This window comes from Lissotriton helveticus, chromosome 8, assembly GCF_964261635.1.
Source record: "Lissotriton helveticus chromosome 8, aLisHel1.1, whole genome shotgun sequence".
NCBI lineage: Eukaryota > Metazoa > Chordata > Amphibia > Caudata > Salamandridae > Lissotriton > Lissotriton helveticus.
Genome location: NC_136069.1, coordinates 1066577542 through 1066605258, shown reverse-complemented (window position 1 = coordinate 1066605258; position 27717 = coordinate 1066577542).

Sequence of the window (27717 nt, the reverse complement as noted above, 5' to 3'; positions counted from 1 at the left end):
CGTATACTAGCAGTGCCACAGGAGTATTTCTTGTTTGGATCTCCTCTGGACAGTACTGCCTGGCAAATCTTGCATGGTACTTTGGTGGCATTACATTTCTTTTTCCCCTCCGGAAAAGTAAAAAATTTCCATACGATGGATGTGTATCTTTCGGGAGGGGGAGGTTCTGGTAGAAATTGTTCAGCAACAAAATCATCAGACTCAGATGATTCTTGCAGTGGTGTAGCCATTTTTGTCTCCAAAAAAGGAATTCAGGTTTATAATGAAGAAAAAGTGACGTTCTTTTCAGGACAGGTTTTCTCCTAAGGAAGGTCTAAGAAGAGTATTTAAAAGGGGTAGGGTTCTTTAATAGTTAGAACAGTAAGTGTTATAAACCAATCAAATCTCTTTTTTTTGGTCACATGGGATCCGCGTTGGGTGCGTACATGCAGCACGCACATAGCGCGACTTTGCAAAATGGCATTTAAAAGTAATATAAGTTTATTAAAACGAAAGGAATATTATTTTTTTTGCCTTAATATTTTTATTAAATACATATATATATCTTTTTGTATATTGAAAAATTTTGCGGAAGTCGCGTGCCCTCCGCGTTGAACACGTAGATGACATCATGCGAAAATGCGCACGTGTGGTGTGGTGTGATACGTATATGTTGCGTATGCGCTTGAAGTCGCGTACGGGATGCATAGCGATCGCGCATTAAAATACACACCCATCGCACACCCTACGTTGATCCTGCAAAGCAATTGTAAAATGGCAGCTACGTTCCACGCAGTAGTTGAGAAAGGTGCGTTTTGCATGCGCGACTCCTCAAAAAAATTGAAAAAAGAAAAAAGAAAATATAAAAATATTTTAAAAATATAAAACAAATATATATATATATTACATTAAAAAATATATATATTAAAAATGTGTAATGTAATCTAAAGATTAAGATATCTAAAAATAAATAGATTAAAAAAATGTAGTAAATCAGTATCAAAGAAATAAATATAACAATTAATACATTTAAAAATTGTCATTGAAAAAATCTTTCAAAATCACTGAAAAAAACATAGGTTTCAGGCAGGTTATACTAAGGAATTACCTTTTAAAAAACCTTAGAAATTAACTGAAAAAAACATAGGCTTCAGGGGTGTTATAGTTAGCTGGACATTTCACTCATACAAAACCATTGAAATTCCACCGTTATAGTTAGTTCAGCTAACTATAACTCGCGCGCCCGCAATGCACTGCTGATGATGTCACATATTACATCACTCATGACATGGTCAGTGACATCACTCATGACATCACTGATGACATCTTATATGACATCACTGGTGACATCACTGATTACAACACTATTGACATCACTGATGACATCATCCTTAAGATAGAGTGGCAGACCTCCTCTCACCCTAATATAACCTTTGATACACACACTCAAAAATAGAAACTAATACCAATACCACTTACAACACACCTATTTAGTAATTCCAAGATCTACACACACATCCACTCATTCACCAACAGTCCTATACAGACACTCATACATATACTCAGGCCTTGCAGAGACCTGTAAAGAGGCCACACCCCTTTTTACACCTCTCTGCAAGGCAGCCCCCTGGCGCACACTGGAGGTTCCTGGTGGGCTAGTTGGCTCCCAGGAACCCCCAGTATGCAAGGGGAATTAGTTCCCCCTCTGAAAAAGCGCCAGGGGGCTGCGTTGCAGAGAGGTGTAAAGGGTGTGGCCTCTTTACACCTCTCTGTAACGCAGGCCCCTGGTGTACACTGGAGGTTCCTGGTGGGTTAGTTGGCCCCCAGGGACAACCAGTATGCAAGGGGAATTAGTTCCCCCTCTGCAAACTTGCCAGGGGGCTGGGTTGCAGAGAGGTGTAAAGAGGCCATGCCCCTTTTTACACCTCTTTGCAACGCAGCCCCCTGGCTCATACTGAAGGTTCCTGGTGGGCTAGTTGGCCCCCAGGGACCCCCAGTATGCAAGGGGACTTAATCCCCCAACTTAGGCATGTTTGATCAGTGGTGAAGGTAGGGGACTGGGCTTGAGGTGACATGTGTGCAAACACGCCCTGTGGCGCGTTTTAGCTTGGGGAATATATTCCTCTTCGATCCAGAGGTCCCCTAGGGGCCAACTAGTCCAACAGGTACCTCTAGTAAGTGTCACGGAGCTGCGTTGCAGAGTGTTGTAAAAAGGGGGCGTGCCCTCTGACCACCTCTCTGCAATGCAGGTCCCTGGCGCAAACTGGAGGTACCTGATGGGCTAGTTGGCTCACAGATGACCTCAGAATTGAAGAGGAATATATTCCCCAACCTAATACGCGCCACAGGGCGTGTTTGCACACATGTCTCCTCAGACCCCGCCCCCTTCCTTCACTTTTGAGCAAAATATTGCTCTAAAATCAGCCGAAGTACGAATTCTGATATACTCACCTGTTATCACGAGAGATGTCAGTGCTGCATCTTTCATGACACTACTGATCCTGAAAAGTAATTCTAATCGTAGTTACAGTAACTTGAATTGCCTTTCATAGGCTAACATTGACATGTTTTACTTGAAAATTCTTCTAAGTGTGGAGTTTTTGAACTTTAAAAAATTACCTCAAAAATCAGCCGAACTGCGAATTCCGATTTACTCACCTGTTGTCTGGAGTGACCTCATTGCTGCATCTTTCAGCCCACTACTGATCCTGAAAAGTAATTGTAACCATACTTACAGTAACTTGAATTTCCTTCCATAGGCTAACATTGAGTGGTTTCACTTGAAATTTTTTTTAAGTGTGGAGTTTTGGAATTTAAAAAAATCCTCAAAAATCAGCCGAACTACTAATTCCGATTTACTCACCTGTTATCAGGAGAGACCTCAGTGCTGCAGCTTTCAGCTCACTATTGATCCTGAAAAGTAATTCTAATCATAGTTACAGTAACTTGAATTGCCTTTCATAGGCTAACATTGACATGTTTTACTTGAAAATTCTTCTAAGTGTGGAGTTTTTGAACTTTAAAAAATACCTAAAAAATCAGCCGAACTACGAATTTCGATTTACTCACCTGTTATCAGGAGAGACCTCAGTGCTGAATCTTTCAGCCCACTACTGATCCTGAAAAGTAATTGTAACCATAATTAAAGTAACTTGAATTTCCTTCCATAGGCTAACATTGACTGGTTTCACTTGAAAATTTTTCTAAGTGTGGAGTTTGGGAATTTAAAAAAATTCCTCAAAAATCAGCCAAACTACAAATTCCCATTTACTCACCTGCTATCAGGAGAGACCTCAGTGCTGCATCTTTCAGCCCACTATTGATCCTGAAAAGTAATTCAATTCGTAGTTACAGTAACTTGAATTTCCTTTCATAGGCTAACATTGACATGTTTTACTTGGAAATTCTTACAAGTGTGGAGTTTTGGAACTTTAAAAAATTCCTTTAAACTCAGCCGAACTACAAATTCCGATTTACTCACCTGTTATCTGGAGAGACCTCAGTGCTGCATCTTTCAGCCCATTATTGATCCTGAAAAGTAATTCTAATCGTAGTTACAGTAACTTGAATTTCCTTTCATAGGCTAATATTGACATGTTTTACTTGGAAATTCTTCTAAGTGTGGAGTTTTGGAACTTTAAAATATTCCTCAAAAATCAGCCGAACTACGAATTCCGATTTACTCACCTGTTATCAGGAGAGACCTCAGTGCTGCATCTCTCAACCCACTATTGATCCTGAAAAGTAATTCTAACCGTAGTTACAGTAACTTGAATTTCCTTTCATAGGATATCATTGCCTGTTATATAAAATATATATAAATTAAAAAAATATAAAAAATATATAAAAATATTACAATTTCAATATTTTTAAAAACATGTATTTTTCAATTTATATAAAAAATATGTAATGTAATTTAAAAAATAAAATATCTAAAAATAAATAATTTAAAATAATGTTGTAAATCGGTATAAAGAAAATATAACAATTAATACATTTAAACATTATCATTTACAAAACCTTTGAAATTCACTGAAAAAACCATAGGTTTCGCCTACGTTATAGTTAAAAATTAGCATTTAAAAAACCTTATAAATTCACTGAAAAAACCATAGGTTTCACACACGTTATAGTTAAAAATCCGTGTCATGAGTGATGTAATATGTGACGTCATCAACAGTGCATTGCGGGTGCGCGAGTTATAGTTAAGTATAACGGGGGAATTGCAATGGTTTTGTATGAGTGAAATGTCCAGCTAACTATAACATGTGTGAAACCTATGGTTTTTTTCAGTGAATATATATATATATATATATATCCAAACGAAAAGGTTGCCCTTGAGGAAACGCCAACACAGTGGGTGAATATCTCCATAATTTATTTTAGGCAGCAGGCACAGCATAACATCTCTCTCCCACAAAAAATGCCAAATGCATTTCGGGCTCCCGCCCTTGCTCACTGGCTGTTCACAGAAACATCGGCAGCTGTGTGGACTCAATATCAATACACCCCGCCCCAGTGGGACTTCTTGCCTCAATGCTTGTTGGGTGTTGTAGTCCATAAAAACCATAGTTGGTGCTGATAGACATTCATGTAAAGTTCGACTTTTTTCCCCAAGTGGGTTCCATGGGGGGGATGCACCTCAGTACCTGCTAGTGTTCAGTCCCAAAATATCGGAATCACCAACTCCTCATGGCACCCGATTCTTCAAGTGCCAATGGACCGCTAGTCAGGCGGCGGAGCGTTTCCGCGACGAGGCGCGCCGCATTGTATCCAAACGAAAAGGTTGCCCTTGAGGAAACGCCAACACAGTGGGTGAATATCTCCATAATTTATTTTAGGCAGCAGGCACAGCATAACATCTCTCTCCCACAAAAAATGCCAAATGCATTTCGGGCTCCCGCCCTTGCTCACTGGCTGTTCACAGAAACATCGGCAGCTGTGTGGACTCAATATCAATACACCCCGCCCCAGTGGGACTTCTTGCCTCAATGCTTGTTGGGTGTTGTAGTCCATAAAAACCATAGTTGGTGCTGATAGACATTCATGTAAAGTTCGACTTTTTTCCCCAAGTGGGTTCCATGGGGGGGATGCACCTCAGTACCTGCTAGTGTTCAGTCCCAAAATATCGGAATCACCAACTCCTCATGGCACCCGATTCTTCAAGTGCCAATGGACCGCTAGTCAGGCGGCGGAGCGTTTCCGCGACGAGGCGCGCCGCATTGTATCCAAACGAAAAGGTTGCCCTTGAGGAAACGCCAACACAGTGGGTGAATATCTCCATAATTTATTTTAGGCAGCAGGCACAGCATAACATCTCTCTCCCACAAAAAATGCCAAATGCATTTCGGGCTCCCGCCCTTGCTCACTGGCTGTTCACAGAAACATCGGCAGCTGTGTGGACTCAATATCAATACACCCCGCCCCAGTGGGACTTCTTGCCTCAATGCTTGTTGGGTGTTGTAGTCCATAAAAACCATAGTTGGTGCTGATAGACATTCATGTAAAGTTCGACTTTTTTCCCCAAGTGGGTTCCATGGGGGGGATGCACCTCAGTACCTGCTAGTGTTCAGTCCCAAAATATCGGAATCACCAACTCCTCATGGCACCCGATTCTTCAAGTGCCAATGGACCGCTAGTCAGGCGGCGGAGCGTTTCCGCGACGAGGCGCGCCGCATTGTATCCAAACGAAAAGGTTGCCCTTGAGGAAACGCCAACACAGTGGGTGAATATCTCCATAATTTATTTTAGGCAGCAGGCACAGCATAACATCTCTCTCCCACAAAAAATGCCAAATGCATTTCGGGCTCCCGCCCTTGCTCACTGGCTGTTCACAGAAACATCGGCAGCTGTGTGGACTCAATATCAATACACCCCGCCCCAGTGGGACTTCTTGCCTCAATGCTTGTTGGGTGTTGTAGTCCATAAAAACCATAGTTGGTGCTGATAGACATTCATGTAAAGTTCGACTTTTTTCCCCAAGTGGGTTCCATGGGGGGGATGCACCTCAGTACCTGCTAGTGTTCAGTCCCAAAATATCGGAATCACCAACTCCTCATGGCACCCGATTCTTCAAGTGCCAATGGACCGCTAGTCAGGCGGCGGAGCGTTTCCGCGACGAGGCGCGCCGCATTGTATCCAAACGAAAAGGTTGCCCTTGAGGAAACGCCAACACAGTGGGTGAATATCTCCATAATTTATTTTAGGCAGCAGGCACAGCATAACATCTCTCTCCCACAAAAAATGCCAAATGCATTTCGGGCTCCCGCCCTTGCTCACTGGCTGTTCACAGAAACATCGGCAGCTGTGTGGACTCAATATCAATACACCCCGCCCCAGTGGGACTTCTTGCCTCAATGCTTGTTGGGTGTTGTAGTCCATAAAAACCATAGTTGGTGCTGATAGACATTCATGTAAAGTTCGACTTTTTTCCCCAAGTGGGTTCCATGGGGGGGATGCACCTCAGTACCTGCTAGTGTTCAGTCCCAAAATATCGGAATCACCAACTCCTCATGGCACCCGATTCTTCAAGTGCCAATGGACCGCTAGTCAGGCGGCGGAGCGTTTCCGCGACGAGGCGCGCCGCATTGTATCCAAACGAAAAGGTTGCCCTTGAGGAAACGCCAACACAGTGGGTGAATATCTCCATAATTTATTTTAGGCAGCAGGCACAGCATAACATCTCTCTCCCACAAAAAATGCCAAATGCATTTCGGGCTCCCGCCCTTGCTCACTGGCTGTTCACAGAAACATCGGCAGCTGTGTGGACTCAATATCAATACACCCCGCCCCAGTGGGACTTCTTGCCTCAATGCTTGTTGGGTGTTGTAGTCCATAAAAACCATAGTTGGTGCTGATAGACATTCATGTAAAGTTCGACTTTTTTCCCCAAGTGGGTTCCATGGGGGGGATGCACCTCAGTACCTGCTAGTGTTCAGTCCCAAAATATCGGAATCACCAACTCCTCATGGCACCCGATTCTTCAAGTGCCAATGGACCGCTAGTCAGGCGGCGGAGCGTTTCCGCGACGAGGCGCGCCGCATTGTATCCAAACGAAAAGGTTGCCCTTGAGGAAACGCCAACACAGTGGGTGAATATCTCCATAATTTATTTTAGGCAGCAGGCACAGCATAACATCTCTCTCCCACAAAAAATGCCAAATGCATTTCGGGCTCCCGCCCTTGCTCACTGGCTGTTCACAGAAACATCGGCAGCTGTGTGGACTCAATATCAATACACCCCGCCCCAGTGGGACTTCTTGCCTCAATGCTTGTTGGGTGTTGTAGTCCATAAAAACCATAGTTGGTGCTGATAGACATTCATGTAAAGTTCGACTTTTTTCCCCAAGTGGGTTCCATGGGGGGGATGCACCTCAGTACCTGCTAGTGTTCAGTCCCAAAATATCGGAATCACCAACTCCTCATGGCACCCGATTCTTCAAGTGCCAATGGACCGCTAGTCAGGCGGCGGAGCGTTTCCGCGACGAGGCGTGCCGCATTGTATCCAAACGAAAAGGTTGCCCTTGAGGAAACGCCAACACAGTGGGTGAATATCTCCATAATTTATTTTAGGCAGCAGGCACAGCATAACATCTCTCTCCCACAAAAAATGCCAAATGCATTTCGGGCTCCCGCCCTTGCTCACTGGCTGTTCAGAGAAACATCGGCAGCTGTGTGGACTCAATATCAATACACCCCGCCCCAGTGGGACTTCTTGCCTCAATGCTTGTTGGGTGTTGTAGTCCATAAAAACCGTAGTTGGTGCTGATAGACATTCATGTAAAGTTCGACTTTTTTCCCCAAGTGGGTTCCATGGGGGGGATGCACCTCAGTACCTGCTAGTGTTCAGTCCCAAAATATCGGAATCACCAACTCCTCATGGCACCCGATTCTTCAAGTGCCAATGGACCGCTAGTCAGGCGGCGGAGCGTTTCCGCGACGAGGCGCGCCGCATTGTATCCAAACGAAAAGGTTGCCCTTGAGGAAACGCCAACACAGTGGGTGAATATCTCCATAATTTATTTTAGGCAGCAGGCACAGCATAACATCTCTCTCCCACAAAAAATGCCAAATGCATTTCGGGCTCCCGCCCTTGCTTACTGGCTGTTCACAGAAACATCGGCAGCCCATTTAGACAACAACCGTTGGAAATCACTAAAAGACTAACTTGTAAGACAGATTTTGCGGTTTATGTGCTGGAGTGTTGGTGTGGGCTGAGGTATGTGGGAAGTACCAGACTTCCGGACCACAAACGAATACTCTAGCACATAAGGGCTATATTAGGGAAAGATCAAGCCTATCCAGTAGCCAGGCACTTTGAGGAATTACATGGTTCAAATCCTTCTGATCTCCAGTACTATGTCATCGACACTGTGTGTCCCCTCAAACGGGGGGTTGACAGAGAAGCGAGGCTTCGACTTCTCGAAACTAGATACATTCTGGAGTTAGACAGCAAAAATCTGAATGGATTAAATGCCAGTGAGAATCTGTATACGTGTTTATAAATGGGGCCTTTTTTAACTAAGTAGGAGTGATAATATAGAGGTTTTCTGTAATTTTTAGCCAATCTGGCAGGGTTGGTCGTAATATCTAAATTGTCTTACGTTTTTATTAGTTGTACTGAATTTTGATGAATTGAAGATTATTTCAGATTAGACAATTACAATGTTTAACAAAAAATACCAGTGCACATCCTTTTTTAGTCACTATTATCCAATAGGCATCTAGCCACGTCAATCCAATATATCAAGTGTTCCTTTAGTCCACAATTGAAGCACACAATGTTCATTAATATTTAATGTTCTTTTATTTATTCTTCTCTTGTCACAGCAGACGCGCGTTTCGCCCTCTGCGGGCTTTTTCAAGGCAAACACTTATTCAGTTGAGCAGCGAGTGTTCTAAGAATTGATTGTTACTAAAAAGCCTTTGGGTGTTGTTCCTCCGAGCCTTTCGCTTTCACACGTAACGGTGCTGTAAGTATAAATCCTTGTTTTAGGTGTCCTCCCGATGTGATAATTCAGAGTTCAGACGTGAAGACGCCTTGATAAGTTCCATCGCCATTGCGCGTGTGAAGTCGTCGGAAAAGGTAGCCTCCTTCCGCGTTTCCGTCGGCGGGGCGAATGACCACCGTGTCATCCTCCATCATATAGCTTTGATATTGGAGACAGTGACACATTAAACACCGTCATGGAGTTAGATATTAACGAAACAGGGGAGGAAATTACTTGTAGTACCACACAGCTGCTTGCTGAATTGGATATTTGCACAGATACAGCAGCTAAAACCAATTTCAAAGAAAAGTCCAGTTTTGTACCTATTTTGCCTCATGATAACATCGATACTTTTCATGAGTGTGTCAATAAAAGCCTCAACGAACTCAGACTAAAACAACAAAAACATAGGCAGAAAGGGGAATCCAATATGACCTACAAACAGAGACAGGCTATCAAATCCCTGATGGAGGATGACACGGTGGTCATTCGCCCCGCCGACAAAGGGGGTAACATTGTCCTCCTGGACAAAGAAATGTATATTGAAGAGGCGATGAGACAATTGTGTGACATTAGTTTTTACGAACCTATAGAAATGAAATTTTACCATGACAGTATTACTGCTCTGTGGGATTCTTTGTTTGAATGGAAGGATAAGGGTATTTTAACATGGGAGGAGTTTGAATACTTGAAATGTGATTATCCAGTTCTCCCGGTGCTCTACCTACTGCCCAAGATACATAAAAATGCCACTAGACCTCCAGGGAGACCCATAGTGTCCTCACGAGGTAGTGTATCTGAAAAAGTATCCAAATATATCGACCACTTCCTGAGGGAGTTTGTCATGAAATTGGATAGTTACGTGATAGACACCAAAGATTTTTTGAAAAAGATCGAAAATTTACAGTGGGAGGCGGGTTGTGTACTGATAACCCTGGATGTTCAGAGCCTTTACACCATAATTGACCACGACCAAGGTTTAGAGGCGTTTGAGGAATTTCTTAAAGAGAGGCCTATAAAGTATAGGGAACATACATGCATGATTTTGGACATGGTCAAATACTGCTTAAAGAATAACATCTTTCTATTTAATGGCGAGCTATTCAGACAGGTCAGCGGCTCTGCCATGGGCTCATGCTTTTCACCTAGTTTTGCCAATCTGTTCCTTGGCAAATGGAAAAAAGACATTCGTTCAGATCCTACTCTCCAACAAGATTTTGAAAGGGTATCAATGTGGCTGAGGTACAGTGATGACCTCTTCATTGTATGGAGGGGTACCATGGAGGAGGCGGACATTTTCATTGACAGACTAAACCATAATGCCTTGAATATAGTTCTCAGTGGCACCAAAAGCAGGACAGACATAGAATATCTAGATGTCAAAATTGAGATTGCGAACAACAAGGTGCATACAAAACTTTTTTGCAAAGCCACTGCTGGGAACAGCATATTGCATGCCCTCAGCAGTCATCCAGACAATCTTAAATGGAGTATTCCATTTGGGGAACTGCTGAGGGCCAAGCGCAATTGCAATAATGAGAGTGCATATATGGAAGAAAGTGAAACCATTCTGAGCAGATTTAAAACAAGAGAATATCCCAACTGGGTGCTCAAGAAAGCCAGGGAGAGAGTGAATACCATCAAAAGATCTGACACTATCTGTGACAAACACAACGAAGTTGAGGAAGGAGAGGATGTTACGAGACTCATCCTCACCTACAGTACTGATTCCCAAGCCATTAAGAAAATAATAACAAAAAATTGGGACGTACTTAAAACAGATAATGTCATTGGGAAAGAATTACCCAATAGACCTAGCATCACATATAGATGCGGGAGGAGCATCAGGGACATGCTAGTTCGCAGTGATATCACAGCGTATCCTTCTGCGAACATGCAAGGTCTAGAGGGTTTCTTTCCTTGTGGGCACTGCAAGGCCTGTGCCAATAGCAAATCATGCAAAGAAGTCACGTACAATGGAGTCAACAAGAAAATCATGTCTTTTCTTACATGCAGTTCCACGTTTGTTGTTTATGCAATTGTTTGCACATGCAACAAATGGTACATTGGCAGCACAACCTGTATGGCAAAAAAACGGATTCTGGAACATACCAGAGCCATCACAAACTTTGACCCCAAATATCCGGTTGCACGACATTTTAGAGAACAACATTTCTCTAATGGTAAGAACTTGAGTTTCATTATTTTGGAACAGATATCAAAGAACCCGAGGGGGGGTAATAGGGTTCTTAAACTGCGCCAGAGGGAGTCGAGATTAATTATCGAGTTCCAGAGTAAGGTCCCTGGAGGCCTGAATCAAGACGAGGAATTAGCCGTGCATTTAAAGAATTAATTTGAACCTGTATAACATACATATGTCTCTTCGTTATTCTTCCATACCTTAAAGATGCTTTTAGTCCTATGTCTAACAAATATAGGGATTGATGTACTCTGACATCGATTATATGTTTTTAATCATTTTATGTATTTGTTTATGTTTCAGGAGCAAGAGAGGCGGCCCATTCTATCAGCACTTCACTTCACGGGACTTCTCCCCTTCTCTGTCTCCTTATCACATGGGCACTTCCATGCTGGAAAGTTTGGCAGACTGATGGACGGTAACTTGTAATTTATCGTGAATATACTTTTTTGGTATTTGGGCACTTGCCATTACCCACACTCCTTCTTTTGTGTGTCTCTGTGGTTACGGACTAGTTTGGAACTCTTGGGCACTTGCCAACAAGAACTTTTTGCCCGCAATGTGGGTTGTTTACCATGACTCTCAAGTTTTATTGACATTGTGAGCTTACATGCCGTTCCACACGCATTTAGTGTGAGAAGGGGAGGAGTTACGGCATGTTCGGTAACTAGGTTCGGATTGAACAGCATGCTCCATGAAAATGTATTTGGATTACATGAAATGAGTCTCACATACTTATATGTGGAACTGATCCTATTTTGTGAACATCGTTCATTTCGAGACAATTTATTTACAATAATGTTTTGGATATGAGTTTGCTTTATTTTGTGTAACAGAGACATAATTTATAATTTATTGTTTGCATTAGGAGTGTTCATGAAAATATGGGACAATATGCAATTTTGCATCTACAGTCAGACGTATATACTGTAATTGTGCGTAGTAACTTACAACAATACGTCAGTCCTCTGTTTATGTCCATGTATACACAATGTTATAAGCCAATGTTTTCACAGCATTCTTTCACGTGATCAAGCCGTTTTGCGGCGAAACGCGTTGTGAAATAAACAGCACTGTTTAGAGTTGGTGATTACCTCGTTTTGTCCTGAGAGCGTGTTTCATGGATTTTGGGCACAAGAGAGCATATATATATTACCTACTGGCGGTCGCCAGTAGGTATATATAGTTAGGATTTTTTCTCTATGGGTTTTTTGAAAATTCTATGTCTAATAACTTTGGCGTTTGTGGACGGAATCGGCTGAAATTTTCAGGAAAATGGCACATTTTGTTTCTGAGCAGGCCTTGAAAATTTGGGGGGGGTTCGTCCAGTGGGGGCCGAGAAAAAAGGGGGGTCCCAAAACGTGTTTTTAACATTGAGTTTTCCATAGGGCGGTTGGCCTCACTTTTAGCCCGAACGGCTGAATGGATTTGCACGAAACTTGGCAAAATTGTAGGGACTGGTAGCCCGATGTGCCTTTTGTAGGTCTCAATATATGTGCTCCAGTGGATTTTGAGAAATTAACGTTTAAAAAAAGATATATATCTGTAACAGCGGACCGGTTAGCGCTCTGGTTCGCGGACTTTTCGCGCAACGGAGCTTTGTGAAGCGAAGCTGATTGGTTCTCCGGCGTCTGTCAACATTCCAAACAGTCCGTAGCGGCCGCCATCTTGTCTCTCGGTAGGATCGAGAGACAAGAGGAGGTCAAAACAAAGGGGGAAATAACTATAAGGGGGCATAGTAGATCCTCGCTGACCCCCTAGGTTTGATGTGGAGGTTTTAAAAGGGCCCCGCGGGGCAAAAAAAAATAATAATAATAATAATCGAACGGCTGAATGGATTTGCACGAAACTTGGCAAAATTGTAGGGACTGGTAGCCCGATGTGCCTTTGCTAGGTCTCAATATATGTGCTTCAGTGGATTTTGAGAAATTAACGTTCAAAAAAAGATATATATCTGTAACAGCGCACCGCTTCGCGTACTTTTCGCGTTACGGAGCTTTGCGAAGCGAAGCTGATTGGCTCTCCGGTGTCTGTAAACATTCCAAACAGTACGTAGCGGCCGCCATCTTGTCTCTCGGTAGGATCGAGAGACAAGAGGAGGCCAAAGCGAAGGGGCAAATGACCATAAGGGGGCATAGTAGATCCTCGCTGACCCCCTAGGTTTGATGTGGAGGTTTTAAAAGGGCCCCGCGGGGCAAAAAAAAAAATAATAATAATAATCGAACGGCTGATGACCATAAGGGGGCATAGTAGATCCTCGCTGACCCCCTAGGTTTGATGTGGAGGTTTTAAAAGGGCCCCGCGGGGCAAAAAAAAATAATAATAATAATAATCGAACGGCTGAATGGATTTGCACGAAACTTGGTAAAATATTAGGGACTGGTAGCCCGATGTGCCTTTGCTATGTCTCAATATATGTGCTTCAGTGCATTTTGAGAAATTAACGTTCAAAAACAAGATATATATCTGTAACAGCGCTCCGCTTCGCGGAGATAAAATTATATGTGTATTACCTAGCTGTTGCTAACACCAGTTAGCGACGGCTAGTAGGAGATAGCGACCATCTTGGGTCCCACTTTGCATGTGAGTGATATTTATCACTAATGACATGCAAAGTGGGCATGCCAAGATGTTAGCGACTGGAAACAGTCGCTAACATCGCTATCTCCTATTATCAACTTTTGGAAATATTCGAGATAAGCGCGAATATCTCCAAAAAGTAACCGCTGCCCTGAGCAGTTCTTAGCCATGTTATCCAATGGGAGGTGGATAACATGGCTAAGAGCATTAGCTCGGTAATGCATGAATATCGCGGAGTTTTCAGCGACATTAATGCATTGCGCTCGTTTTTTATCGTATTTGCGATAAACCTTGATAATAGCAAGGTTTATCTGCGATAATTTCTGACGGTAAAAAAATCTTTGCAATGCATCGTTAGGGATAAATATCGCTTAACTTTGGTAATATGCCCCAACGTCTGTTAACGTTCGATTCGAAGGAAATCAGGAATTGTTGAAAAACATTGTGTGCGCCATCTTGTCTTTTTTCAAATGCCACACTTTTGTCGTGCACGGCAGCCATTTTAGATGCCTTGACCAGATCCACTCTGTGAACGCTGTCGATCCTTAGCATGGCTCCCCACCCTCGCAAGCATCTCCCCCAGGCAGTGGTCACCCCCGCTCTCTGTTTTATGCATGGGTAATAAACCTCCCCCCATCTGCGCTGTTCTTCCCTGAGAATCACACCCTGTGCCCGCCCGACACCTCCCTTTCGCCCTATTCACTACCGCACCCTCTGACACTCCTTTTCCTCTGTGTCCGATTGTCCAGGCCGGTCCTAGGCTATCAGCTAGCCCTGCAGATGTAGTTTATGGCCACAGCTGTAAAGAATCACCCGTCTTCAAAGGAGTTATAGTAGATCAAGGCCCACACTCGATGAGATCCGTCACAGCAGAAGCGTTGCTATTATCTGAAAACCATTCTGTATTGTGATTGGGGAGGGGACCGAGCGTGAAGCGGAAGATTCCAGGGATGACTCTTTGTACATCAAAGTTTTTACAATTATGTGTCACATTAAAAATATATAGCACTCCGACAAAGTAGTAAGATTATAAAACTTTAATAATTTATAAATATATACAAGAAAACAAAAATAGTAATAACATATAAACATTTTTAGAGAAAAACAACGAAGTAGCGGTCGGCTGTGCGAATAGTCCCAACGCAGCACAACGTCCAGATTTCCGGCGTGGGGCGTCGCGGGGGGTGGGTGATCAGTAGCAAACTGTTGTGCGAATAGTTCCAAGGCAGCAGAACGCGCCGAAATCTAGATGACACAAAAGTGATGTCTAGTAAGTTGCCACCCAGCAAATAACGGCGTGGGGCGTCGCGGGGGGTGGGTCATCAGTAGCAAACTGTTGTGCGAATAGTTCCAAGGCAGCAGAACGATGGCACCAAGGTGATGTCCAGTAAGTTGCCGCACTGGTTTTGGTATCCTACAATGCTGCTCCGAATAACGGCGTGGAGCGCCCCGGGGGAGGCGGCGTGAACGGGCCTCTCCAGGTGGAGTCTCGTCTGTTGTAGTGGGGCGCCCCTTTACCGTTTCAGTTGCCATTCCGTCCGCTTTTGGTCCACTGTGTCAAAATCCGCCATTCAGCTGAGTTGCGCCCACTCTTGCGGTGCAGCGATAGGCGGCTGTCACAGGACTCTCAAAATGGCGGCAGGCTGTTTCCTTTTTGGGCCTGGTCCACTGAAATGGCCCTGGGACACCTTGGAAATCGGACGCTTGTCTGCTAGGTCTTGGACCCCATTCTCGAAAGCGTCCCCTCCGCCTTGAGAATTCATCAAAAGTTTTGGGGGCCCCGACTCCTGCAGGCTTCTGGTGGGGAGCGGCTGCCATGATTGCTCGCGGAATGACCACGACGGAGCTACGAGATGGTGGTGCTCTCATGGTGACGCCAGCTTCAGTCTGAAACATCCAGAAACAAGGTGGGGCTTTCATCGTTTGGGGGAAAAAAAAAGTTTTCATCCAATGAAAAGTGTTGTTTTTAGGTCATATGATCAAGCCTTCCATCATTAGGAAACCAAAAGTAAAATGAACCAATGAAAAGTTTTATAAACAAGTCACATGACCTGTTATGCGGCATAGGGTATAAAATGCGGAGAAAATACGTTGGCACGTGAGGCGGCGTCAGTAGCGGACCGATGTGCGAATAGGCCGAAGGCAATACAACGCGCCAAGATCCGGATGGCATCGAGGTGGTGTCATAGTTGAGAGTTCTGAGCAGCGGTTGTAACACTGTCTGAAGCTTATTTGCAGCTGCTGCAGCTTCACTACGCGCCAAGATCCGGATGGCACCGAGGTGGTGTGTAGGAAGTTGCCGCACTGGTGTGGCCATCCTACAATGCTGAAAGTCGGCGTGGGGCGCCCCGTTGGCCTGTGAGTTTGCGTCAGTAGCGGACCGATGTGCGAATAGGCCGAAGGCAGCACAACGCGCCAAGATCCGGATGGCACCGAGGTGGTGTCTAGTAAGTTGTCGCACTTCTGTGGCCATCCTACAATGTTGAAAGTCGGCGTGGGGCGCCCCGTTGGCCTGTGAGATGGTGTCAGTAGCGGACTGATGTGTGAATGGGGCCAAAGGCAGCGCAACAATATTTTCTACTATATTTCCGGTGTAGAAGAGACCACAAGGCGCTGAGATGCCAAGATCCGGATGGCACCGAGGTGGTGTCTTGCAAGTTGTGGTACTGGTGTGGCCATCCTACAATGCTGAAAGTCGGCGTGGGGCGCCCCGTTGGCCTGTGAGATGGCGTCAGTAGCGGACCGATGTGCGAATAGGCCGAAGGCAGCACAACAATATTTTCTGACTGACACCACAAGGCGCTGAGATGCCAAGATCCGGATGGCACCGAGGTGATGTCTAAGTTGCGGACTGATGTGCGAATGGGGCCAAAGGCAGCGTAACAATATTTTTTGTATGGAAGATACCACTAGGCGTTGAGATGCCAAGATTCGGATGGCACTGAGGTGATGTCTAGCAAGTTGGTGTGGTCATCCTACAATGCTGAAACTCGGCGTGGGTCACCCCATTAGCCTGTGAGATGGCGTCAGTAGCGGACCGATGTGCGAATAGGCCGAAGGCAGCACAACGCGCCAAGATCCGGATGTCACCGTGGTGGTTTCATAGTTGAGAGGCACTTCATCTGCAGTGGGGCGCCGAGATCCGGATGGCACCGAGGTGATGTCTAGCAAGTTGCTGTACTGGTGTGGTCATCCTACAATGCTGAAACTCGGCGTGGGTCGCCCCATTAGCCTGTGAGATGGCGTCAGTAGCGGACCGATGTGCGAATAGGCCGAAGGCAGCACAACGCGCCAAGATCCGGATGTCACCGTGGTGGTTTCATAGTTGAGAGGCACTTCATCTGCAGTGGGGCGCCGAGATCCGGATGGCACCGAGGTGATGTCTAGCAAGTTGCTGTACTGGTGTGGTCATCCTACAATGCTGAAACTCGGCGTGGGTCGCCCCATTAGCCTGTGAGATGGCGTCAGTAGCGGACCGATGTGCGAATAGGCCGAAGGCAGCACAACGCGCCAAGATCCGGATGTCACCGTGGTGGTTTCATAGTTGAGAGGCACTTCATCTGCAGTGGGGCGCCGAGATCCGGATGGCACCGAGGTGATGTCTAGCAAGTTGCTGTACTTGTGTGGTCATCCTACAATGCTGAAACTCGGCGTGGGTCGCCCCATTAGCCTGTGAGACAGCAGTTCTTTGGATTTGGGCCTGGCTCGTCTGCTGTAGTGGGGCGCCCCTTTACCGTTTCAGTTGCCATTCAGCTGAGTTTCGGCTGCTCTTGATGCTACAGCGACAGGCGGCTGCAACAGGACTCTCAAAATGGCGGCCTGTTCTTTGGATTTGGGCCTGGTCCACTAAAATGGCCCTGGGACACCTTAGAACTCGGACGCTCGATTTTTTTTTCCTTTCCTGTACATGCAAAAAAAGGTAAATGCCCGGTACGTTACACGCTTCATCTGCCACGATGAACTCTCTAGAGGAACCGAAAAAAAATATAGTTGTGGTAACTATACCATGCATCGTCATATGGAGAGGTGGCAACAATTAATTATAGTGCTGCATAAAAGAGAGATTTGGAGGAGAACCCCTGACCTGCTAGTACATTCATCAAAGAAGTGGCACTGAGAGCTTCAGAGGCAAGGGAAACGGTCCCAAATATTTAGAAGAAATTTGGAAAGATTAAAATGACATGTTTAGATTGTGGCAAATTTATTTCATGTGGACATCTGAGTGTTACTCTAATAAATACAGCATATGAACATCATCATAGTCGATGGTTGGTAGAGACATTTTGACTATATCCTGGACCTGCCCGTCCTCGCCCAAAATGGCGCCAGAATAAATGGGACTCGTAACTCCTTGTTGTGTACTGGTTGCAGAACCTTGAAATCACGAGATACGTATGCAGTTTTGAAGCACATGGCGGGCGGGGACGAGAATTGATTGAATATTTCGACATCCCTATTGATATTAAGTTCTGATGTGTTATTGATTACTGTACTGTTGAAAGTTCGAATTAACGTCACCCATGGTACTTGCCCGCAAATGTATATCTAGATAATTTTATTGTAACTGGCCCTGTCGTATTTTAATTATAAAATGTACGTCCACCGATTCCGTAACTGTTAGACACCTTAGTTCTTGCAACCTAATGGCCCGCCCGTTACGTTCCTCTACAGTGTAAATGTCTATTTATCATATACGATTACAGTTTGCTCCGTGGCCGGCCCACGTGGTTATAGGCTCGTATTTGTATAATGAAATTTTCACAATAAAGGTTTTTAAAAGAAAACATGGTAGTAGTATATACATTGGTAAAGTTTTTAATAATAGTCACTGTTTTAGAATCATTAAAAGGCAAGTGAAATAAAGCAGACCAATTACATGAAGGGTAAAAGGTATAATACGAAGGAACGCAGTAAAGATAAATGGTCAAGGGCTGTTGTGTTTTCTATTCCTGCAACATAAAGTGATCGATAAGAATCTCATATTCAGGCGTATCGGCGACTAAGACAGCAGGTCGACCCTCTTTTGCTCAACGGCTCCGTCATGGGACGAAGAAACGCTCTTTTTCTCGAAAAAAGAATATATTTTACTTGCAGGACAGTTGTAAAATTTCCGGGAAAGTACATTAGCCTGGAACATTATAACATATATTTAAGAAAAAATAATGTTCGGAAGTAATGAAAAGCGTAATTTTTAGGTCATATGATCAAGCCTTTCATCATTACAATAAGAAAAGTAAAATGAACCAATGAAAAGTTTTATTAACAAGTCACATGACTTGTTATGCTTACGTTACGCGCTGCGCGCCCCGGATGACTTCCGGATGCGCTAACGCGGCGCGTCATATGACGCATTACGCGACAACGCAGGTACAGAATATAGTCAAAATGTCTCCACCAACCAGCGGTCGGAACACAACCCCTTTCAGCAGGCTAAATAGTTCTGTTAAATGACAACAGAAGGGACAGGCAACAAGAACCATCAGTCAAAGAGGGGAGGGCTAGTTCTTCTCTACCGGGTTACATTGGGGCGCTACCGGAACTGATCGAATTGGTAGTCTACAGTGTTTCTGGATGTTTCAGACTGAAGCTGGGGTTAGCATGAGAGCAGCACCATTTCGTAGCTCCGTCGTGGTCATTCCGCAACCAATCATGGCAGCCGTTCTTTATCGTTATTTTGGGCGGGGTGGGTGGCGGAGCAGAGCTGTTTTGCAGCCATCATTGTGTGGAGTTCAGTTCATCTCACTAGTTTTGTATTTGTCATGAGGGGTTGTTCCTAATGTTTCTATTTTAGCGAGGTCAAAAAGAGATCCCATTAGTGGCCTACTGATTTTGCTCGATTCCTTTTCTTTTTTTTTACACGATTTTTCGTTATCTGCAAAGACTAAACAGAGTATTGCGACTCTGTGTTTGTTTGTAAATAGAGAATGAACCAAAGAGAACTAATTCTAAAACAGTAAATACTTGGATAACAATGAATCAAATGGAGAGAGAAGCAGGCACGACGGATTACAATGGGGGCAAAGACCTGCGTTAACTACCTTTCACTATCTGCAAAGAGAGAGTACTCCTAATAGAAATGAGGGGGGGGGGGCACCATTCAAAGCAGATCAGTGTGCATAAACACGAAAATGTTTTCACTTACCACGTACTTGACATTCGACAGCTTATGATATTTGCTATTAAAAAACCATTGAAATTCACTGAAAAAACCATAGGTTATAGACCATATATAGTTAGGAATTAGCATTTACAAAACCTTGAAAATTCACTGAAAAAACCATAGGTTATAGACCATATATAGTTAGGAATTAGCATTTAAAAAACCTTATTTTACTCACACAAAACCATTGAAATTCCATATATAGTTAGTTGCACTAACTATATATCGCGCACCTGCAATCCACTGCTGATGATGTCACATATTACATCATTCATGACATGGTCAGTGACATCACTGATGACATCACTGATGACATCTCAAATGACATCACTGATGACATCACTGATGACAACATCCAGTGACTGTATGTTTCTGTAAAGTTAAAATGTGTCTTACATATTGAAGAATGAGTGGAAGTATAAGTGTCTGGACAAAGGATTTAGTAGGTGCATGACTGAATGCATGAGTGAGTGATTAAATGTGTCTCACTGAGTGCATGGGTTAGTGACTAAAGTGTCTTAATTTGTGCATCATTATGTCTGTTGTTCTGTAAACTGCTGCATGTTTTGATCAGTAGCTATATGATTAACTATATGGGTTACTGATTGATTGTCCAAGTATTTGTATGGGAGACTGAGTGTGTGTGTGGCTGGCTGGGAGGTGTGTGACTCTGTGCAGATCAATGTGTACTTGTATCAATGATTGTATAACAAGGTAAGTATGTGTTAGTATATGTTTGAAAATGTAAGGTGCTCTATGTTTAACTGTATAGACAAGAAAATGGAAGTGTCATTGATTCTTTACAGGACTGACTAGGTGTGTGAGTAACTCCATGGATGAGTGGCAGACTGTGAGTGTCTGTATAGGTGTATGAGTGCATATGATAGTGTTGTAAAGATGAGTGATTGTATGTATGAATGATAGTATGGGTGAATGAGTGAAGGTGTGTGTAGACGTAGGAATCAGTGAGTGCGTATGTAGTAACTAGTATTGGTGTGTCAATGGTTTCAAAAATTATATTCTGTATTTAACACTGGGTGAAACAGAGGTTATATTAAAATGTGAGGAGATGCATTGTATTGTCACATGAATGATATCATCAGTGATGTGGTCATTGATGTCAAATGAGATGTCATCAGTGATGTCATTTGAGATGTCATCAGTGATGTCATCAGTGATGTCACTGACCATGTCATGAATGATGTAATATGTGACATCATCAGCAGTGGATTGCAGGTGCGCGATATATAGTTAGTGCAACTAACTATATATGGAATTTCAATGGTTTTGTGTGAGTAAAATAAGGTTTTTTAAATGCTAATTCCTAACTATATATGGTCTATAACCTATGGTTTTTTCAGTGAATATATATATATATATTACCTACTGGCGGTCGCCAGTAGGTAGTTATAGTTAGGATCGTTTTCCATAGGAAATCCGCAACATTCTATTGGGAATAACTTTGGCGCCGAATGAGGGATCTGCCTGTAATTTTCCTTAACTTTGCCTCGCTGTGCTCCACTCCTTCCCTGAAAGTTTCGGGGGGATCCGTCAAGCGGGGGCCGAGATAAAAATGGGGGTCCCAAAACGTGTTTTCCCCATGTTAATTTCCATAGGGCGGTTGGACTCACTTTTAGCCCGAACGGCTGAATGGATTTCCACCAAACTTGGCAAAATTGTAGGGACTGGTACCCCGATGTGCCTTTGCTATGTCTCAAGATATATGCTCCAGTGGTTTTTACGAAAATTAACTTTGAAAAAATATATATTGGGCTACATTGGGCTATATATATGATAGAGCCCAAATATAGCCCAATGTAGCCCAATGTAGTCCAATGTAGCCCAAAGATGGCCACCAGATACAAAAAAAACAAATGTAGCCCAAATATCAGCCAGATGTAGCCCAACTATAGCCCAATGACAGAATGTCCCAGAGTGTTCTAAAGAACAACTAGAGCGCTAACAGTCTTACTTATGAGAAAAGTATGGCACACCTGAAGTCATCTTGATTGGAATAAAGTTTTAACACTTAAAACATTTAATTTGCAAAGGAACACAATGAGGGGGTTAATTTTGCCATAGAAATTATGATTAGTGCTGAAGAAAGAAAAATTAGGGCACATTTTGAGTGACTTCTCAAATCCTCTTATATTTCATTAAAAAAATTCTGATATGCAGTCTCCCAAGATGGCCACCAGAGACAAAAGAGCCCAAATGTAGCCCAAATATCAGCCAGATGTAGCCCAACTATAGCCCAATGACAGAATGTCCCAGAGTGTTCTAAAGAACAACTAGAACGCTAACAGTCTTACTTATGACAAAAGTATGGCACACCTGAAGTCATCTTGATTGGAATAAAGTGGTAACACTTAATACATTTAATTTGAAAAGGAACAAAATGAGGGGTTTCATTTTGCCATACAAATTGTATATATATATATATATATTCACTGAAAAAACCATAGGTTTCAGGCCTTATATATTTAGGAATCAGCATTTAAAAAACCTTTGAAATTCACTGAAAAAACCATAGGTTTCAGGCCTTATATAGTTAGGAATTAGCATTTAAAAAAACCTTTGAAATTCACTGAAAAAACCATAGGTTTCAGGAGTTATATAGTTAGGAATTAGTTTTTAAAAAAGCTTTGAAATTCACTCAAAAAACTATAAGTTTTAGTGGTGTTATAGTTAGCTGGACATTTTACTCATACAAAACCAATGAAATTGCTCCTATATAGTTAGTTGTACTAACTATATTTCGCGTACCCGCAATCCACTGCTGATGATGTCACATATTAGATCATTCATGACATGGTCAGTGACATCACTGATGACATCTCAAATGACATCACTGATGACATCATCCAGTGAATGTGGTTTGCTTCGTTATTTAAATATGCATTATATATATAGCAATTTACATTGAAGAATGAGTGGATATATATAAATAAATATTTGGATGGAGGGTTTAGTAGCAGTGTAATTGACTGTTTACTTGACCAATTTATAATGTCTCACTAAATATAGTGGATAGTGACTAAACTGTGTGAATATCTGTATCACTTTGTCAGTTGTTGTGTAAACTGATTCTACAGTTGGGTACTAGCTATTTGAAAGTCTATGTTAGTTATTGATTAGTTAACTGAGTATTTGTATGGGAGTGTGAAAGTGTGTGTGGTTCGGTGGGGGGTGTGTGACTGTCCAAAGATGTGTGAATAGTTGATTCAGTAGATATATGAAGTTAAAACTACATGTTCTAACAGTTTGGGTGAGGGAATCTCTTTATGGGTGTGGTGATGAGCAAATATATTTCTCAAAGGTACAGTTCCAACAAACTAGAAAAATAAAAGGCAGTGTATGTGTCAGTTGTTGTATATAAATAAGTATACATAAGACACAATGATTGTGTGAGTGACTGTATGGATAACTGTATACTTGTAATAATGATTTTAGAATTCACTAAGTATGACTTACTATCTAAATGAATAGAAGAAGTGGTGTTTGTATAAGTGTTTTGCTAAGTAAATATGTAAGTATGATCCATTGTTTGCATAAGTGAGTAGGATGACTTCATATGTGAATAGGATGCGTGCTGTTGTTTAATGTCGATATAGATGTATAAGTATTTTTGATAGTGTTCTATTGTTCATTGACAGCATGTATGAGTGAATCCATAGGTAAGTGATTAGATGTGTGTATACATCTATGAATCACTGAGTGGATTTTTAGATACTTGTATTGCTGTGACAATGGATTTAAATATGATACTCTGTATTTTACAAACAGTGATGAAAAATTGTAATAGTGTATGAAAAGGTGTATGTGATTGTCACGTGGATGATGTCATCAGTGATGTCATCAGTGATGTCATTTGAGATGTCATCAGTGATGTCACTGACCATGTCATGAATGATCTAATATGTGACATCATCAGCAGTGGATTGCGGGTGCGCGAAATATAGTTAGTACAACTAACTATATAGGAGCAATTTCATTGGTTTTGTATGAGTAAAATGTCCAGCTAACTATAACACCACTAAAACTTATAGTTTTTTGAGTGAATTTCAAAGCTTTTTTAAAAACTAATTCCTAACTATATAACTCCTGAAACCTATGGTTTTTTCAGTGAATTTCAAAGGTTTTTTTAAATGCTAATTCCTAACTATATAAGGCCTGAAACCTATGGTTTTTTCAGTGAATTTCAAAGGTTTTTTAAATGCTGATTCCTAACTATATAAGGCCTGAAACCTATGGTTTTTTCAGTGAATTTCAAAGGTTTTTTAAATGCTAATTCCTAACTATAACTGGTGTGTAACCTATGGTTTTTTCAGTGAATATATATATATATATATATATAAAATTTCTATGGCAAAATGAAACCCTCATTTTGTTCCTTTTCAAATTAAATGTATTAAGTGTTACCACTTTATTCCAATCAAGATGACTTCAGGTGTGCCATACTTTTGTCATAAGTAAGACTGTTAGCGTTCTAGTTGTTCTTTAGAACACTCTGGGACATTCTGTCATTGGGCTATAGTTGGGCTACATCTGGCTGATATTTGGGCTACATTTGGGCTCTTTTGTCTCTGGTGGCCATCTTGGGAGACTGCATATCAGAATTTTTTTAATGAAATATAAGATGATTTGAGAAGTCACTCAAAATGTGCCCTATTTTTTCTTTCTTCAGCACTAATCATAATTTCTATGGCAAAATGAACCCCCTCATTTTGTTCCTTTGCAAATTAAATGTTTTAAGTGTTAACACTTTATTCCAATCAAGATGACTTCAGGTGTGCCATACTTTTGTCATAAGTAAGACTGTTAGCGCTCTAGTTGTTCTTTAGAACGCTCTGGGACATTCTGTCATTGGGCTATAGTGGGGCTACATCTGGCTGATATTTGGGCTACATTTGTTTTTTTTTGTCTCTGGTGGCCATCTTTGGGCTACATTGGGCTACATTGGGCTACATTGGGCTACATTGGGCTACATTTGGGCTCTAACATATATATAGCCCAATGTAGCCCAATATATATTTTTTCAAAGTTAATTTTCATAAAAACCACTGGAGCACATATCTTGAGACATAGCAAAGGCATATCGGGCTACCAGTCCCTACAATTTTGCCAAGTTTGGTGGAAAACCATTCAGACGTTCGGGCTAAAAGTGAGTCCAACCGCCCTATGGAAATTAACATGGGAAAAACATGTTTTGGGACCCCTCTTTTATCTCGGCCCCCGCTTGACGAATCCCCCCCAAACTTTCAGGGAAGGAGCGGAGCGCCGCGAGGCAAAGTTAAGGAAAATTTCAGGAAGATTCCTCAACCTGCGCCAAAGTTATTCCCAATAGAATGTTGCGATTTCCCTATGGAAAACAATCCTAACTATACATATCTAGTGGCTATCGCCATAAAACCATTGAAATTCCCACGTTATAGTTAGTTGGACTCACTATAACTTGCGCGTGCAATGCACTGCTGATGATGTCACATATTACATTACATGACATGGTCAGTGACATCACTCATGACATCACTGATGACATCTTAAATGGACATAGAGAATAGACTGCGTGGTTGACATTATAGGTGGAAAACATACTGGCCTTCGACATGTGCATACATTGCAAAGTGCAAGACATTCAAAGTTATAAATAACGGCATATTGCACTCTAAGCATATAATGCCAACAATTAAACATGAACTAATTCATGATATATACACAGAAAAGATTATATACATCATTCTGTTCAGCCTGAGATATAAACAAGTCATAATGACATGCCGAGGTACTTTCATAATAAACAATGTTATGGCGCCAATGCTCTCAAAATATGCTGCCTTCCTGATAATAAATCTAGTAAATACTGAAAGATTTAAAACTGCTTTAAATACAGGTTGTGCTGCCAATGTTAATGATGCTTACTCACTCCCACTTCATTTTCTCGTAGTCCAACAACACAAAGTCTATCCGGTAAAATCTAAAATGAAGACACACAGAACAACAATTCATAAAGCTGTGTTTTCAAATGCCCGCGAAAACACGCACTCTAGATGAAAGCATATTGGGCTTGTAGCACTTCCCTGGGGCTCCTAGTTGCACATGCTGTGCATAATTTCAATGGCAATGCCAGCCTCAGGGTACTTGCTACTGCTCTGAGTGGGACTACATCACCCATAATCCCCTCTGGCGGCTTTACGTGTCCGAGTTTCATCAGAATCTTTTCTGAAAGTTCAAATTGCAAGTGCTTTATAAACTGATGTGGTCATTAACCGGAACATTGTCCCATCGAGGACTCGGAGCCTATATATATATATATATATATATATATATATATATATTACCTACTGGCGGTCGCCAGTAGGTATATATAGTTAGGATTTTTTCTCTATGGGATTTTTGAAAATTCTATGTCTAATAACTTTGGCGTTTGTGGACGGAATTGGCTGAAATTTTCAGGAAAATGGAACAGTTTGTTTCTGAGCAGCCCCTGAAAATTTGGGGGGGTTTCGTCAAGGGGGGGCCGAGAAAAAAGGGGGGTCCCAAAACGTGTTTTTAACATTGAGTTTTCCATAGGGCGGTTGGCCTCACTTTTAGCCCGAACAGCTGAATGGATTTGCACGAAACTTGGCAAAATTGTAGGGACTGGTAGCCCGATGTGCCTTTGCTAGGTCTCAATATATGTGCTCCAGTGGATTTTGAGAAATTAACGTTCAAAAAAAGATATATATCTGTAACAGCGGACCAGGCAGCGCTCCAGTTCGCGTACTTTTCGCGTTACGGAGCTTTGTGAAGCGAAGCTGATTGGTTCTCCGGCGTCTGTAAACATTCCAAACAGTCCGTAGCGGCCGCCATCTTGTCTCTCGGAAGGATCGAGAGACAAGAGGAGGCCAAAGCGAAGGGGCAAATGACCATAAGGGGGCATAGTAGATCCTCCCTGACCCCCTAGGTTTGATGTGGAGGTTTTAAAAGGACCCCGCGGGGCAAAAAAAAAAATAATAATAATCGAACGGCTGAATGGATTTGCACGAAACTTGGCAAAATTGCAGGGACTGGTAGCCCGATGTGCCTTTGCTAGGTCTCAATATATGTGCTCCAGTGGATTTTGAGAAATTAACGTTCAAAAAAAGATATATATCTGTAACAGCGCTCCGCTTCGCGTACTTTTCGCGTTACGTAGCTTTGCGAAGCTGATTGGTTCTCCGGCGTCTGTAAACATTCCAAACAGTCCGTAGCGGCCGCCATCTTGTCTCTCGGTAGGATCGAGAGACAAGAGGAGGCCAAAGCGAAGGGGCAAATGACCATAAGGGGGCATAGTAGATCCTCACTGACCTCTTAGGTTTGATGTACCATTTTGCCAAGTTTGGTGTAATTCCGTTCAGCCATTCAGGCTGTGGACGTATCTAAATGTCCTATGGAAAATTGCATGGGGAAAACACATTTGAAAGTGTTGAAATTTAGAACCAATTAAAATGTTACTTTGGTTTTGTATTTGTGTGTGATGAAAGTTAATTGGTTATGTATATATCAAAAATGAGAGGAAACCACAGCCATTTTGTGATACTACTGTCTGAGGTACATTTGTGAGGAATTTTTGGTGCTCAATTTCTGGTGTTTGATTTACACAGTACTAACACTTCTCCTACTTTCAAAAAGGTGAGTTGTTAATTTGTAAGGGGAACTATGTTGTACACTTTAAGATAATTTGAAAAATGTTTTCTGTTATTCATGTTCAGTCCTTCTGTTATACTAAATACTTGATAAAGTTAGTTTTATATTATGTATTACTAAAAACGATAAATGAAAGTGATT